The sequence below is a fragment of the Salmo salar genome, chromosome 07, assembly GCF_965601325.2.
Source record: "Salmo salar chromosome 07, fSalSal1, whole genome shotgun sequence".
NCBI lineage: Eukaryota > Metazoa > Chordata > Actinopteri > Salmoniformes > Salmonidae > Salmo > Salmo salar.
In genome coordinates, this window is record NC_138297.1 from 45,220,772 (window position 1) to 45,236,180 (window position 15,409).

The 15,409-nt window shown below is 45.4% G+C and overlaps 1 protein-coding gene across 1 annotated transcript in view; it reads left to right on the plus strand.

Annotated features, from left to right (window-relative positions):
- LOC106609328 (transcription factor SOX-5) overlaps positions 1 to 15,409 on the plus strand; it is a 326,155-nt gene that overhangs the window by 48,827 nt on the left and 261,919 nt on the right. Inside the window, exon 2 of the mRNA XM_045721992.2 lies at positions 3,704 to 3,765. The gene's annotated coding sequence lies outside the window, so the exon portion shown is untranslated. The remainder of the gene's footprint in view (positions 1 to 3,703; positions 3,766 to 15,409) is intronic.

Here is a 15,409-nt window from a genome sequence, read left to right on the forward strand (position 1 = left end):
TGTACAGTGAGGGAAAAAAAGTATTTGATCCCCTGCTGATTTTGTACGTTTGCCCACTGACAAAGAAATGATCAGTCTATAGTTTTAATGGTAGGTTTATTTGAACAGTGAGAGACAGAATAACAACAACAAAAATCCAGAAAAACGCATGTCAAAAATGTTGTAAATTGATTTGCATTTTAATGAGGGAAATTTGACCCCTCTGCAAAACATGACTTAGTACTTGGTGGCAAAACCTTTGTTGGCAATCACAGAGGTCAGACATTTCTTGTGGTTGGCCACCAGGTTTGCACACATCTCAGGAGGGATTTTGTCCCACTCCTCTTTGCAGATCTTCTCCAAGTCATTAAGGTTTCGAGGCTGACGTTTGGCAACTCGAACCTTCAGCTCTCTCCACAGATTTTCTATGGGATTAAGGTCTGGAGACTGGCTAGGCCACTCCAGGACCTTAATGTGCTTCTTCTTGAGCCACTCCTTTGTTGCCTTGGCCGTGTGTTTTGGGTCATTGTCATGCTGGAATACCCATCCACGACCCATTTTCAATGCCCTGGCTGAGGGAAGAAGGTTCTCACCCAAGATTTGACGGTACATGGCCCCGTCCATCGTTCCTTTGATGCGGTGAAGTTGTCCTGTCCTCTTAGCAGAAAAACACCCCCAAAGCATAATGTTTCCACCTCCATGTTTGACGGTGGGGATGGTGTTCTTGGGGTCATAGGCAGCATTCCTCCTCCTCCAAACACGGCGAGTTGAGTTGATGCCAAAGAGCTCCATTTTGGTCTCATCTGACCACAACACTTTCACCTAGTTGTCCTCTGAATCATTCAGATGTTCATTGGCAAACTTCAGACGGGCATGTATATGTGCGTTCTTGAGCAGGGGGACCTTGCGGGCGCTGCAGGATTTCAGTCCTTCAGGGCGTAGTGTGTTACCAATTGTTTTCTTTGTGACTATGGTCCCAGCTGCCTTGAGATCGTTGACAAGATCCTCCCGTGTAGTTCTGGGCTGATTCCTCACCGTTCTCATGATCATTGCAACTCCACGAGGTGAGATCTTGCATGGAGCCCCAGGCCGAGGGATATTGACAGTTCTTTTGTGTTTCTTCCATTTGCGAATAATCGCACCAACTGTTGTCACCTTCTCACCAAGCTGCTTGGCGATGGTCTTGTAGCCCATTCCAGCCTGGTGTAGGTTTACAATCTTGTCCCTGACATCCTTGGAGAGCTCTTTGGTCTTGGCCATGGTGGAGAGTTTGGAATCTGATTGAATGATTGCTTCTGTGGACAGGTGTCTTTTATACAGGTAACAAGCTGAGATTAGGAGCACTCCCTTTAAAACCGGTTGAGGACAGGCATTCCGCTAGCGGAGCCAACATCCAATGGAACAGCAGGGCGCGAAATACAATACATCAAAAATCTAATAATTTCAGTTTCTTCAACATATGACTATTTTACACCATTTTAAAGATACACTTTAATGTAACCACATTGTCCGATTTCAAAAAGGCTTTACAGCGAAAGCAAAACATTAGATTATGTTAGGAGAGTACATAGACAAAAATAACCACACAGCCATTTTCCAAGCAAGGAGATGTTTCACAAAAACCCAAAATACAGCTAAAATGAAGCACTAACCTTTGACGATCTTCATCAGATGACACTCCTAGGACATTATGTTACACAATACATGTATGTTTTGTTCGATAAAGTTCATATTTATATCCAAAAACAGCATTTTACATTGGCGCGTGATGTTCAGAAAATGTATTCCCAGCAAAACCCCGGTGAATGAGCACATCAATTTACAAAAATACTCATCATAAACGTTGACAAAATATATAACAATTATTTAAAGAATTATAGATACACTACTCCTTGATGCAACCCCTGTGTCAGATTTTAAAATAGCTTTACGGAGAAAGCACATTTTTCAATATTCTGAGCAAGCTATACAGATACCCGCCAAGTTCTGGGGTCAACTAAACTCAGAATTAGTATTATAAATATTCTCTTACCTTTGCTGATCTTTGTCAGAATGCACTCCCAGGACTGCTACTTCCACAAGAAATGTTATTTTTGTTCGAAATACTCCATATTTATGTCCAAATACCTCCGTTTTGTTCATGCGTTCAGATCACTATCCAAAGGCATAATGCGCGAGCGTAATTCGAGACACGAATAGTCTAAATGTTCCATTACCGTTCGTAGAAACATGTCAAACGTTGTTTACAATCAATTATTAGGGTATTTTTAACGTAAAAATGCGATAAATTCCAACCGGACAATAGCGTATTCATTCCAGGAGAAAAATAAGGAACGGTGCGCTCACGGGCTAGCGCATCACCAAGCCCTTTGTCCTCAGGCAGTCCACTCATTGACTGAGCTACTATTCTCTGCCCAGTAACAGGAGAAGGAGGAAAAAACTTTCTAAAGGCTGTTGACAGCCAATGGAAGCCTTAGGAAGTGCAACGTGACCCCACAGACACTGTAGTTTCGATAGGGATTCAAAAGAAGAACTACAATTCTCAGATTTCCCACTTCCTGGTTGGATTTTTGTCAGGTTTTTGCCTGTCATATGAGTTCTGTTATAATCACAGACATCATTCAAACAGTTTTAGAAACTTCAGAGTGTTTTCTATCCAAATCTACTAATAATATGCATATTCTAGTTTCTGGGCCCGAGTAGTAGGCAGTTTAATTTGGGTACGTTTTTCATCCTGCCGTGAAAATACTGCCCCCTATACCTTAACAGAGTGTGCTCCTAATCTCAGCTCGTTACCTGTATAAAAGACACCTGGGATTCAGAAATCTTTCTGATTGAGAGGGGGTCAAATACTTATTTCCCTCATTAAAATGCAAATCAATTTATAACATTTTTGACATGCGTTTTTCAGGATTTTTTTGTTGTCATTCTGTCTCTCACTGTTCAAATAAACCTACCAATAAAATTATAGACTGATAATTTCTTTGTCAGTGGGCAAACGTACAAAATCAACAGGGGATCAAATACTTTTTTCCCTCACTGTATGTGTGTGTATGTGTGTGCGTGTGTGTGTGTGTATGTATGCATTTGTCCTGTGCCTGAATGTGTGTATGAGTGACTGTGTGTTTCTTTGAGTGTACACAGTGTGTATATGTATATGTTTCTGTGCTGTCTGTGTATTTGCGTGCATACTATTTGTGTATGTGTGTGTATTTGAGCATGAGTGTGTGGAGGGCAGAGTAGAGTGTGTGTAGTTCAGTCTGCGCCTCGCTGCAGGTGACTCCACTATCCTCCCTCGCCTATGCTTGACCTACTGGGCACGCTCAGTCACACTCAACTCAATAACTAATAAATTAGTCCCATTTCAAGTGACTCGTCCCCCTTTTTGCAAACACATTTACTTCCTATTAATGGCTGATCTCCTGAGCCAGCAGCCGAGGCAGAGTGGGATGGCAGGCTGGCTGTATTAACATACAGATTACAGAGGGCTCTTCACTGGGAAGTGACATATACTTACAGACAGGCAGGCAGGCAGGTACGCACGCGCTTGCGCGCACACACACACATCCTGGAGTCACTGGCTTTCTCCCTTTTCTCTCTCCTCTCGCTCGCTTTCATCTTCTGTATGTTATGCACCTGTAGCGACTGACTATGCATGTCTGTTTATGTACATCTGTTTTGCGTAACTTGTCTAATTCATGCTCTCTCTCTCTCTCTTTTCCAGGGTGCAGCCTCTCTCTGATGGGTATCCAGTCCACCAAGTCATCTCTTCAGGGACGTTAGTAGGTCAGCTGCTATTTTCATACTTCTGAATCCCAAACACACCCTTATTCAACCCTCCCTAGGTCCCTACTGTCCACACTTACTCTCTCTCCCCTAGTTCTGTAGTGTACGGCTTAAAACACACTTCCCTAAAAGACCTTCAGTGAACCAATGTAGTTGTCGACTAAGTTATAGATTGACTTATTAGGTAAAGAAGACAGGGGGTTGGTGGAGACTCTGCAGAGGGGCTTGATGGTGGTGAGTTTAAGACAGTGTTTCCCAGCACTCTTCAACGTCAAAAAAAAGCCTTGTCACTAAAGTCTATCTAGACGGGACTATAACCCACCCTGATAACCCTGATGGCCTCAACATGAAAGACATCACATCGTCAGGCTTCAGCCTCTTTCCTAACTGAGCGGCTTTCATGTGGCCTTCACCGGGTCACACTGCTCTCCGGCCAGTTTCCATGACTACACCACGCATGCAGCCAATCAGGCCCTCCCGTTCGCCCCCAGCGGAACAGTGGGCAGCCAATAGCCATCACATCACTGGCGTGGATCTACAGAGAGAGGGGAGCAGGGGGAGAGAGACCTTTAGTGCTTAGCCAAGGCCTTCACCCTATACAAGAACAGGGGCTGAGGACTGTGAAATAGAGGAAAAACACTGTGAGGACTGTAAGGACAGTTAAGACAGGACAGTGATGTGGATGGGGGCCAAGAATAGACAGAAGGACAAAGAGGACAGTGCTGAGGGACAATAGGGGAGATGTTGACTGTGAACTGCAGACAGAGAGACAAGGGGAAGAGAACTTAAGTAGGGACTGTCGGGACACACAGGGGCTATGGGGATAGTGGAGTGGGACAGTACATAAGGGGCTATGGGGACAGTACATAGGGGATAGGGTCCATCCTGGGCCAGATGGAGAGGTCTTTGTGTGTCGGAGGAGAGGAGAACAACAATACAGGGCCAGCTGAGAGCACTGCCCTGACCACTGGTCCTCAGAGAGCGGACTACACACACACACACACACACACACACACACACACACACACATACACACACACACACACACACACACACACACACACACACACACACACACACACACACACACACACACACACCGTGGCGTGTCACTGCTGTCTCTTCAGCTGCCAACGCGGCCAGCCGGAAAGCTCTGTCCCCAAATCAGATAGTTTTTCTGTCAGATCCACTAGAGTGCTACGCCTCACAGGGCATGATATTGTCTGAAATATGGGTTAGCTCCTCTCCCTCTATACCTCTCTCGCTCCCTCTCTCCCTCTGTCCCTATTGCTCTTTCTCTCTCTGTCCAGGAAACATAGCCACACATGGAGACCCAGAATGGAGTGGTTGGTGCAGTTTCACAAAATATTGTACAATAATACACAATGAAGTGTAACTGGGCTAGGCTTAGAGGTCAGTGGATTGAAGTTGACTGAGTTTTTTTAGTTTCTTCTTGTTGTGTGCATGATGTACACCACCTGAGCCTTTATGCTATGGGTTTCCCTCTTCACTGCTGCCCTGACTGTTTTATTCTAGGTCTGTTACGGTCTCTCTCTCGCTCTCTCTTTCTCTCTCTCTTTCTTTGTCTTTCTTTGTCTCTTTCTCTGTCTCTTTCTCTGTCTGTCTCTGTCTCTGTCGCTCTCTATCGCTCTCTGTCTCTCTCTCTTTGTCTATCTCTCTCTCTATCTCTGTCTCTGGCTCTGTCTCTGTCTCTGTCTCTGATGTAGAAAGTGTCCGGAAGCAGCAGCAGGAAACAGTGCTGTGGAGCAGGAAGTAGTTGGGCTGTAAAGTTGTTTTAGAACTGGTGACCCTCTTGACTTCTAGATGTAACATCCTCTTCCTGACTCCCTAAAGCCCTGATGTCCACGTATAACTGTGTCTGTGTGTGGTGTGTGTGTGTGTGTGTGTGTGTGTGTGTGTGTGTGTGTGTGTGTGTGTGTGTGTGTGTGTGTGTGTGTGTGTGTGTGTGTGTGTGTGTGTGTGTGTGTGTGTGTGTGTGTGTGCCCAAATGAATCAACAGAACTGCAGTTTACTAGAACAATAATACCCGCCCTACTTGTTACGATTCCATCTATGTGTATCTGGGTGTGTAGCAGCTGACGATATAAACAGATAGAATGACTGATGGAGGACGTGAGCTCTGGTGTTTGAGCTGAGGAGATGAATGACTGTCCTGCACTGGACCCTGTATATACCACACACACACACACACACACAAACACACACATCCCCATCTCTGTGTATACCAGCCGTCAGTTCTTTAGTGGCTGGTAACAAAGGGTGTGTTTAGCCCAGGGTAGCAGTGTAAATACATGGAGAGTAATGGAGGTGATTGTACTGTAGTTGTATACAGCAGACAGAGTGAGTAGGACAGAGCCTTTTAACTGGGCTCATGGCCCCTGGAATAACACACGGAGGAATACGCTACCCACCGCACGTCCACCTACTGCAGGCCTGTACAGAGGCTACCTCCCAAATGGGACTCTAGTCCCTGTATGGTGCACTTTGAAAGTAGTGCACTGTGTAGGGAATAGGGTGCCAATTGGGACACGTGCAGACTGCCTACTGACCTCTAAGACAGGGCTTTTACTGAACAGTGGAGGAATAGTACCTGTAGAATAATTATGGGACTGTATAATTGCAGCATAATAACAGTAGGATTGTTATGGTTAATGTCACTCACTGTTTGGTGTGTGGCCTAACCCACACACACACACACACACACACACACACACACACACACACACACACACACACACACACACACACACACCCACACACACACACACACACAAACAAGCGCACACACACACTCTCCACAGGCTGCAGTGGGAACACATCATCTGTCACCCAGACCTTCTCAGTGGGCGACAGATTGTCCTGGCGGTATACCTCATAGTCCCTTATGTGTATGTGTGTGTTCCTTATAGTCTCCTGTGTGTGTGTGTGTGTGTGTGTGTGTGTGTGTGTGTGTGTGTGTGTGTGTGTGTGTTCCTCATAGTCCCCCAGCACGCTCAATATGTTGATTGTATTCCCTTATGTGTGTCTGTGTGTCTCAGCGTGCTCAATATGTCCGTTGTATTCCCAGTATGAGTCTTCCCAGGAAGCCCAGTCACAGAGGCCAGAGCCATGTCGAGTGTACGTATAATCCTATTCTACGTGGTGTATTGGCAGTGCTCTATGTAACTACCTAGAGTCCGTTAGTTAGCATAGCACATAATGTAGCAGCAGAAAAGCCCTGCTTGAAACAGGCAATACCCTGGAGCCTGTAGGGCTAAGTCGAGGACGAGACCCATCCATCAAACATCAATAACCTACAGCTCTTCAATCAGAGGACCAGGGTATTTATACAACGCACGCACACACACACACACACACACACACACACACACACACACACACACACACACACACACACACACACACACACACACACACACACACACACACACACACACACACACACACACACACACACACACACCACACACACACACACAGAACAAATGAATCGAACATCAATGGATTTCCCAGCGCACGTTGAGAACAGCCGACGTTCAGCTTTTAACCTGAAGCCCGGGTCAGTGTGTGATCAACCCAACCCTTCATAACCATCAGAAATAAATCAAATCAAATAAATCCGCACATCAATGAAACATCAATACGGCTCCATTCTATAGCTAAATATAATAGAGCATTCAGAGTGATGTTCAATAACCCAGCACCGCCTGGCGCGCAACACTTTCAACAGTGTTCATAAATAAACATTACCTGGTTTTTGGTTTGTTCTCCTCCGGTGTGAAAAAGCTCTCTATCCCTCCCTCCCTCTGTGTGAGTGTGTGTGTGTGTGTGTGTGTGTGTGTGTGTGTGTGTGTGTGTGTGTGTGTACAGAGTATTGTATTCTTCATGCGGTACAGCTCCCCTCCTGTGTGTTAATGGAAAGATTATCCCTCTGAGGCTCTCTCTCCTTGATATGAGAGCGAAAATGAGGAAAACAGAAAACAGGTAGTTTGATTATCATCCACCTCTCTGTATGGTTGGGTGATATCCAATTAGGATCGTTAAACAACAAAACACAACCATCAGTGGGAGAATTGTTAGACTACAACCGATCGTTTAATAGAATACTCTGGAGGTACTTATATGTACTGCCTCCTAGTATTCTATCTTCTCTTTAGTTAACTAATTATCTGTGATTATAGTGTCTCAAGAGAAACATTACAAATACTCTATAAGCTGGTGAATACATAACTTATCACTTAGATACTGGTGTCTATTAGCGTGTAATAACGTGGTCTAAAATGGATACTTAGTAGTGTTTATAAACATGTAATAACATCATCATGTGTTCATTGTCATGTCATAACCAATTCCCAGCGATGTAACCAGTGAAAAGCAAGAGTATTGCGTGATAATTGCCTCTACATGCGTTCCTCTCTCCCTCTCCTCTCTCTCTCTCTCTCTCTCTCTCTCTCTCTCTCTCAATATCTATCACCATCTCTCTCTCTCTCTCTCTCTCTCTCTCTCTCTCTCAATATCTCTCTCTCTCTCTCAATATCTCTCTCTCAAAATATCTCTCTCTCAATATCTCTCTCTCAATATCTCACAATAGCTCTCTCTCTCTCTCAATATCTCTTTCTCCCTCTCAATATCTCTCACTATCTCTCTCTCCATCTCTCTCTCAATATCTCTCTCTCTCTCTCTCTCTCTCTCTCTCTCTCTCTCTCTCTCTCTCTCTCTCTCTCTCTCTCTCTCTCTCTCTCAATCTCTCTCTCAATATCTCTCAATATCTCTCTCAATCGCTCTCTCTCAATATCTCTCTCTCTCTCACTCTCTCTCTCTCCGTCTATCTACATGCACCATGTGGTGAGCTGGGACCTCCTTACCACACAGTGTGATTAAACGCTCTGTGATTTGTAATGGAATCTAAAACCATTAACTCAACATGCAGATACAAACGTCTCTGCCGGGATGGAATGTGAGTGCTTATTGTGTGAGTGCCATGTCGAGAAGGAATTTAATCAAATTGTGTGTGTGAGTGAGGAGGGGGGAGGATGTTGCGTAGAACCAAATGGAATGTGACATCTCATATTTGGGTTTTCACTATCTGTTAGATAGAGACCTAGATGAGTGAACACAATTGAATGGTTATATTATATCGATGGTATTCGCCTCTTGAATATAGGCCTACATATTCAGACACAAACGTGTGTGTGGTTGTTTAGTGTGTGTGGTTGTTTAGTGTGTGTGGTTGTTTAGTGTGTGTGGTTGTTTAGTGTGTGTGGTTGTTTAGTGTGTGTGGTTGTTTAGTGTGTGTGGTTGTGTAGTGTGTATGGTTGTTTAGTGTGTATGGTTGTTTAGTGTGTGTAGTTGTTTAGTGTGTGTGGTTGTTTAGTGTGTGTGGTTGTTTAGTGTGTGTGGTTGTGTAGTGTGTGTGGTTGTTTAGTGTGTATGGTTGTTTAGTGTGTGTGTGCACCAGAGCAGCGGTCGGGGGGGTGTCCACCCAAGCAGAGAGGAGAGGCTGCAGTCATCATCACCTCCAATTCCATGGAAACACAAAGAGCACCCAGGCATTGTCTCTCTCTCTCTCTCTCGTGTGTGTGTGTGTGTGTGTGTGTGTGTGTGTGTGTGTGTGTGTGTGTGTGTGTGTGTGTGTGTGTGTGTGTGTATCAGTCCCCCGTGAGGCCTGGGGGTTACAGGCAGCTTGGTGACAGTGCAGATGGGATAACATATGACATGAGAGGGTGTGTGTGTGAATGTGTGTGTGTGGGGAGGGACAGTGAGGGTCCATCTGGACCCCTCTGATCCGCCAGGGCTCCCTCTGCTCCTCTACTGAGCTGGGGAGAGAGGACAGCCCCAGCCCCTGATTCACCATCACAGACCTCCAGGAGGGAGGAACACAGAAAAACATGGCCATGCAGCCACACTAACAACAGACCATAATGCACATCTATTTTTTGTTGTCCCTTTACAGCATTCTGTTTGTAGGTGGACAGTGTGTCCTTTTCCTTCTGTTCGTATAGTTGAATAGTACACTGTATATTGCATAGTGTTGATACTATAGCGTTCATTGGCTCAGTTCTGAAATGTTGCTCCCTCACAGTAGTATTTGTTCTGTTTGGCTTGTCAGCAGAGAACTGGAGAGAAGAGGAGAGGATGCAGGCTGTGTGTGTAGTGTGGATGAGAGAGCGACTGGACTGGAGGGACTGAGGGAGCGGTCTGTTCTAGGGCCTGTGGCCAGGGCCCGGATAGAGGGAAAGAGAGAGGGACTGAGGGAGCGGTCTGTTCTAGGGCCTGTGGCCAGGGCCCGGATAGAGGGAAAGAGAGAGGGAGTGAGGGAGAGAAAGAAATGGGAGGGAGGATGAGGTAGGGGAAAGAGTGATAGAGAGTGTCAGCAAAACAATGCAGTCAGCGGGGTCCCTCTGTCCAATTACAGTGAGACGGGGACGCTAAAGAGGAATTAATGACGGTTGACAAGTGCAATTAATAATTAAAGCAGAGCCGCGAGTCATGCAGCTAGCATATGACAATAGCAAAGGTTACTGTATCTGACAGATTGGCCTTGCATGTTTACCCCTCTCTCTCTTCTATTTTCCCTCCCCCATTCTCTCTCTCTCTCTCTCTCTCTTTCTCTCTCTCTCTCTCTCTCTCTCTCTCTCTCTCTCTCTCTCTCTCTCTCTCTCTCCTACCCCCTCTCTTTTGGTATTTCTCTTTCTGTCACTCAGTCTCTCTGTCACCCCCCCCCCCCTCTCTCTCTGTGTACTGTGACCTGTAATTTTGGCACTTACATCTACACCCCCCTCCCCCTCCTTCCTCCTCTTCCCCTTTTCCTCTCTTTCACATCACATCTCATCAGTCCAGCTCTGTGACGCCCCCCCTCCAGTCCGTCCGTCCGCGGCATTATGAGTGCGACAGCTTTCACTTTCAGGTGTTGACAAGCCTGTTTGAAATTCATGTGTTAGATGGTTTAGAGGAGGGAAGAGTGAGTGAGGGGGGGGGGGGGGGGGGGGGGAGTCGGGGGGGAGGCAGGGTGGGGGAGACAAGGGGCTGGGGCTGAAGCATCATTAGCATATCAAAGCTTGAAGCTCTGGGTCCTAATGGTAATTATGCTGCCCACAATTGGCGCTCACTGGTTGGATCATAACAACAAAAAAATGGAGAGAGGGGGGTCTAGGGTTTTAGAATTGGCCGTGGCTTTCAGGTTATGTTAATACAGCTCATCTATTTAATTAGAGGCTGGCGCAGGGCTTTGTTTACATCTGACGTGCCTGTCTAGGGGAGAGAGAGGGGAGAGAGAAAGGGGAAGAAAGCAAAGCGCTTACAGTTCTCTGGTTGGTTGGTGGGATGGAGGATGGATGGAGAGAGAGAGAGAGAGAGAGCGGTGAGAGCAACTGCGGTGGTTTGAGCCGTAATGAGGTCCGCTGTGGATGGACCTTTGATGGGCCTCCTGGCTCCTCCTCTCCCGGTTTCTCCCTGGAGTGGGCCGGAGACCAGGGAATAGGGCCGAAGCCAGGACTCACTGACTGCCTGCCTGACTGGCTGCACAAACCTGGCCAGCACCCTGCTTGCTCGTCATGTGTGTGTGTGTGTTGTGTTCTTTTGAGTGTGTGTTCTTCTGGTGTGTGTGTGTGTGTGTGTGTGTGTGTGTGTGTGTGTGTGTGTGTGTGTGTGTGTGTGTGTGTGTGTGTGTGTGTGTGTGTGTGTGTGTGTGTGTGTGTGTGTGTGTGTGTGTGTGTGTGTGTGTGTCCTTTGGAGTGCGGAAGTGGGAGAGTGTATTTATGTGTGTCAGTGTATTTGTTTTCGCCTGTGTGTATGCATGCACATGTATGAGATGGAAGAGTTCTCATAGGTATAGTTCTGATGGCGATTTTGAAGCTCACTTAGGGAAAGTGAGCATGAGAATGAGGAGTAGATGAGAGCAGCATGTCCTATGTCACAATAACATCTTCCATCTTCCATCTTTATTGATGTATGAAGTACAGTGTTAGGGCAACAGCACTAGATTGGATATTGCATGTGACTGACATGTGTATTACCGCTCAATACTACCATCATTACACTACAAGAAAAAATTGTTCAAGTTGGGAGGAATGGTTGCAAAATGGTAATGTGTGTTCACGATTGAGCACAAGAAAGGAAATGAGGTGATGGAGAGTAAGAGAGGAATAGTAGTGCGTCGAGATGGCGACAAAGTGGATAGCGGCCATCGTACGGGCTCCTGAACAATTCTGCTATTTTGTTTGAAACGCTGATTTGCACATAATATCTCCTCCATTATTTCCCACGGCCGAAAACAGCTTCTGAATATCAGAACAGTGATCACTAACCTCAGTTAGGACAATAGAATTATACTTCAATGAGTCGCCAGCGTTGGACGTTCCGTTTACTGCAGTCCAGGCCCTTCAGTTGAGGGATTCCAGATCCGAAGTAAATAGAAATACTTTAGAGAAATAAAACAGATACACGCCACATTGCGTGAGGCGGGTTGCAGGAGAGTATTTAGAAGTTGAGGTTTAGGAAAATATTTTTAAAAGATATGCGAAGAAAAAGATGTAAAAAGATATATACAAGGGACACGACAGGACAAAGACAAAGACGTCTGACTGCTTCGCCATCTTGGATTATGGACATCTACAAGTCAATGGCTGGAACGAACTGCAAAAATCTCTGAAGCTGGAGACTCATATCTCCCTCACTAGCTTTAAGCACCAGCTGTCAGAGCAGCTCACAGATCACTGCACCTGTACATAGCCCATCTGTAAACAGCCCATCCATCTACCTACCTCATCCCCATACTGTATTTATTTATTTATCTTGCTCCTTTGTACCCCAGTATCTCTACTTGCGCATTCATCTTCTGCACATCTACCATTCCAGTGTTTAATTGCTAAATTGTAATTACTTCGCCACTATGGCCTATTTATTGCCTTAACTCCCTTATCTTACCTCATTTGCACTCACTGTATATAGACTTGTTGTTTTCTTTTGTTCTACTGTATTATAGACTGTATGTTTTGTTTATTCCATGTGTAACTCTGTGTTGTTGTATGTGTGGAATTGCTACGCTTTATCTTGGCCAGGTCGCAGTTGCAGATGAGAACTTGTTCTCAACTAGCCTACCTGGTTAAATAAAGGTGAAATAAAATAAATATATATACCAGGTGGTGTCAGAGGAAGGCCGAAACCTTTTACGCCTCCAGCAACCCAGGTCATAGACTGTTCTCTGTGCTACCACATGGCAATCGGTACCAGTGCACCAACTGGACCCTGAACAGCTTCTATCCCCAAGCCATAAGACTGCTACACAAGACTGCTAAATAGATAATCATATGGCCTGGTACTCAGGGCTCTATTGTCCCTCTAACCACTCTGAAACCAATGCAAATGAAATCGAAAATTACATCAAAAACGTATCCTCAAAACAGTATGTGCTTTTAAAACTCACCTCACTTTGATTGATCAATTTGAAGAAAGAGGTTCAACAACAGGTTGAAACTGAATGGGAAACATGTTTGTTGTGGATGTTGTTTCAAAGCTTAACAGCCTAACACAATGAAATGGACAGCGCTTTTAGGGTGATGTTTAGTTCAAAACACCCATAGACATATTAGAGCTTATGCATACTCTCACCACATATGCTGCTGCTACTGTCCATTATCTGTCCTGTTGCCTAGTCACTTTACCCCTGCCTATATTAACATAGCTACCTCAATTACCTTGTACCCCATGCACATCACTTGGTACTGGTATTCCCTTAATATAGCCATTTTATTTCTACTCCCGACAACAAGGTAGACAAAATTCGAGCGAGGGTTGATTTCCAGAGAGACATCAGCGATTGTAACATTCTCTGTTTCACGGAAACATGACTCTATCGGGATATGTTGTCGGAATCGTTCAGCCACCGGGCTTCTCCATGTATCGCGCCGTCAGAGATGAACAACTCTCTGTGAAGAGGAAGGGCGGGGGTGTATGCTTTATGATTAACAACTCTTGGTGCAATCATAACAACATACAGGAACTCAAGTCCTTCTGTTCACCTGTTCATCAAGTTTGCAGACGACACAACAGTAGTGGGCTTGATAACCAACAACAACGAGACAGCCTACAGGAAGGAGGTGAGGGCACTCAGAGTGTGGTGTCAGGAAAACAACCTCTCACTCAATGTCAACAAAACAAAGGAGATGATCGTGGACTTCAGGAAACAGCAGAGGGAGCACCCCCCTATCCACATCGACGGGACAGTAGTGAAGAAGGTGGAAAGTTTTAAGTTCCTGGGCATACACATCACAGACAAACTGAAATGGAGGCCTGAAATGGTCCACCCACACAGACAGTGTAGTGAAGAAGGAGCAACAGCGCCTCTTCAACCTCAGGAGGCTGAAGAAATGTGGCTTGTCACTCAAAACCCTGACAAACTTTTACAGATGCACAGTCGAGAGCATCCTGTCGGTCTGTATCACAGTCTGGTACGGCAACTGCACCGCCCTCAACCGCAAGGCTCTCCAGAGGGTGGTGCGGTCTGCACAACGCATCACCAGGGGCAAAGTACCTGCCCTCCATGACACCTACAACACCCGTTGTCACAGGAAGGCCAAAAAGATCATCAAGGACAACAACCACCCGAGCCACTGCTTGTTCACACTGCTATCATCCAGAAGGCGAGGTCAGTACAGGTGCATCAAAACTGGGACTGAGAGATTGAAATACAGCTTCTATCTCAAGGTCATCAGACTGCTAAACAGCCATCACTAACTCAGAGAGGCTGCTGCCTACACTGAGACCCAATCACTGGACACTTTAATAAATGGATCACTAGTCACTTTAAACAATGGCGCTTTAAATAATGCCACTTTAATAATGTTTACATATCTTACTTTACTCATATAACATGTATATACTGTATTTCATGTCATCTACTGCATTTTGCCTATGCCGCTCGACCATCGCTCATCCATATATTTATATGTACATATTTTCTTTCACCCCTTTAGATTTGTGTGTATTAGGTAGTTGTTGGGAATTGTTAGATATTACTGCACTACACTCGCATTAACATCTGCTAACCATGTGTATGTGACCAATACGATTTGATTTGATTTGCATGTATTTATTACTCATGTTTCATTTTTAAATCTTCGTCTTTAATTCTGCATAGTTGGAAAAGGACTCGTAAGTAAGCATTTCACTGTTAGTCTACACCTGTTGTTAACGAAGCAAATCAAATTGATTTGGTTTGAGGAAGAGAGTGTTGTGATGGTTAAAAGAGTCTTTAGGTCAGCTCAGAGCCAACCCTGTGTGAAAACTACCTCATTAATAAACAGAGAGAGATGGAGAGCGAGAGAGGAGAGGAGAGAGAGAAAGATAGGGAGAGAGCGAGGTTGAGAGAGGTGGAGAGAGAGAGAGTGAGAGAGAACGAAGAGATTTGCAAGAGCGCGAGAGAGAGAGGGAACAGGCCTCCTGCGATCACACTGTTTAACAACAACGCTAGAGAGACCCGAGGCTGCAACGTCCACGCAACGGCTGTGCAATGTCTGCTCAACGTCTGTGCCGCGGACGAGAATGGAAGAGAAACAGACAGGCTGTGTCTCAACCGACACCCCTAGCCTCCATTCTCCTCGGCCAGGTCTCCATTGTTGAAAAG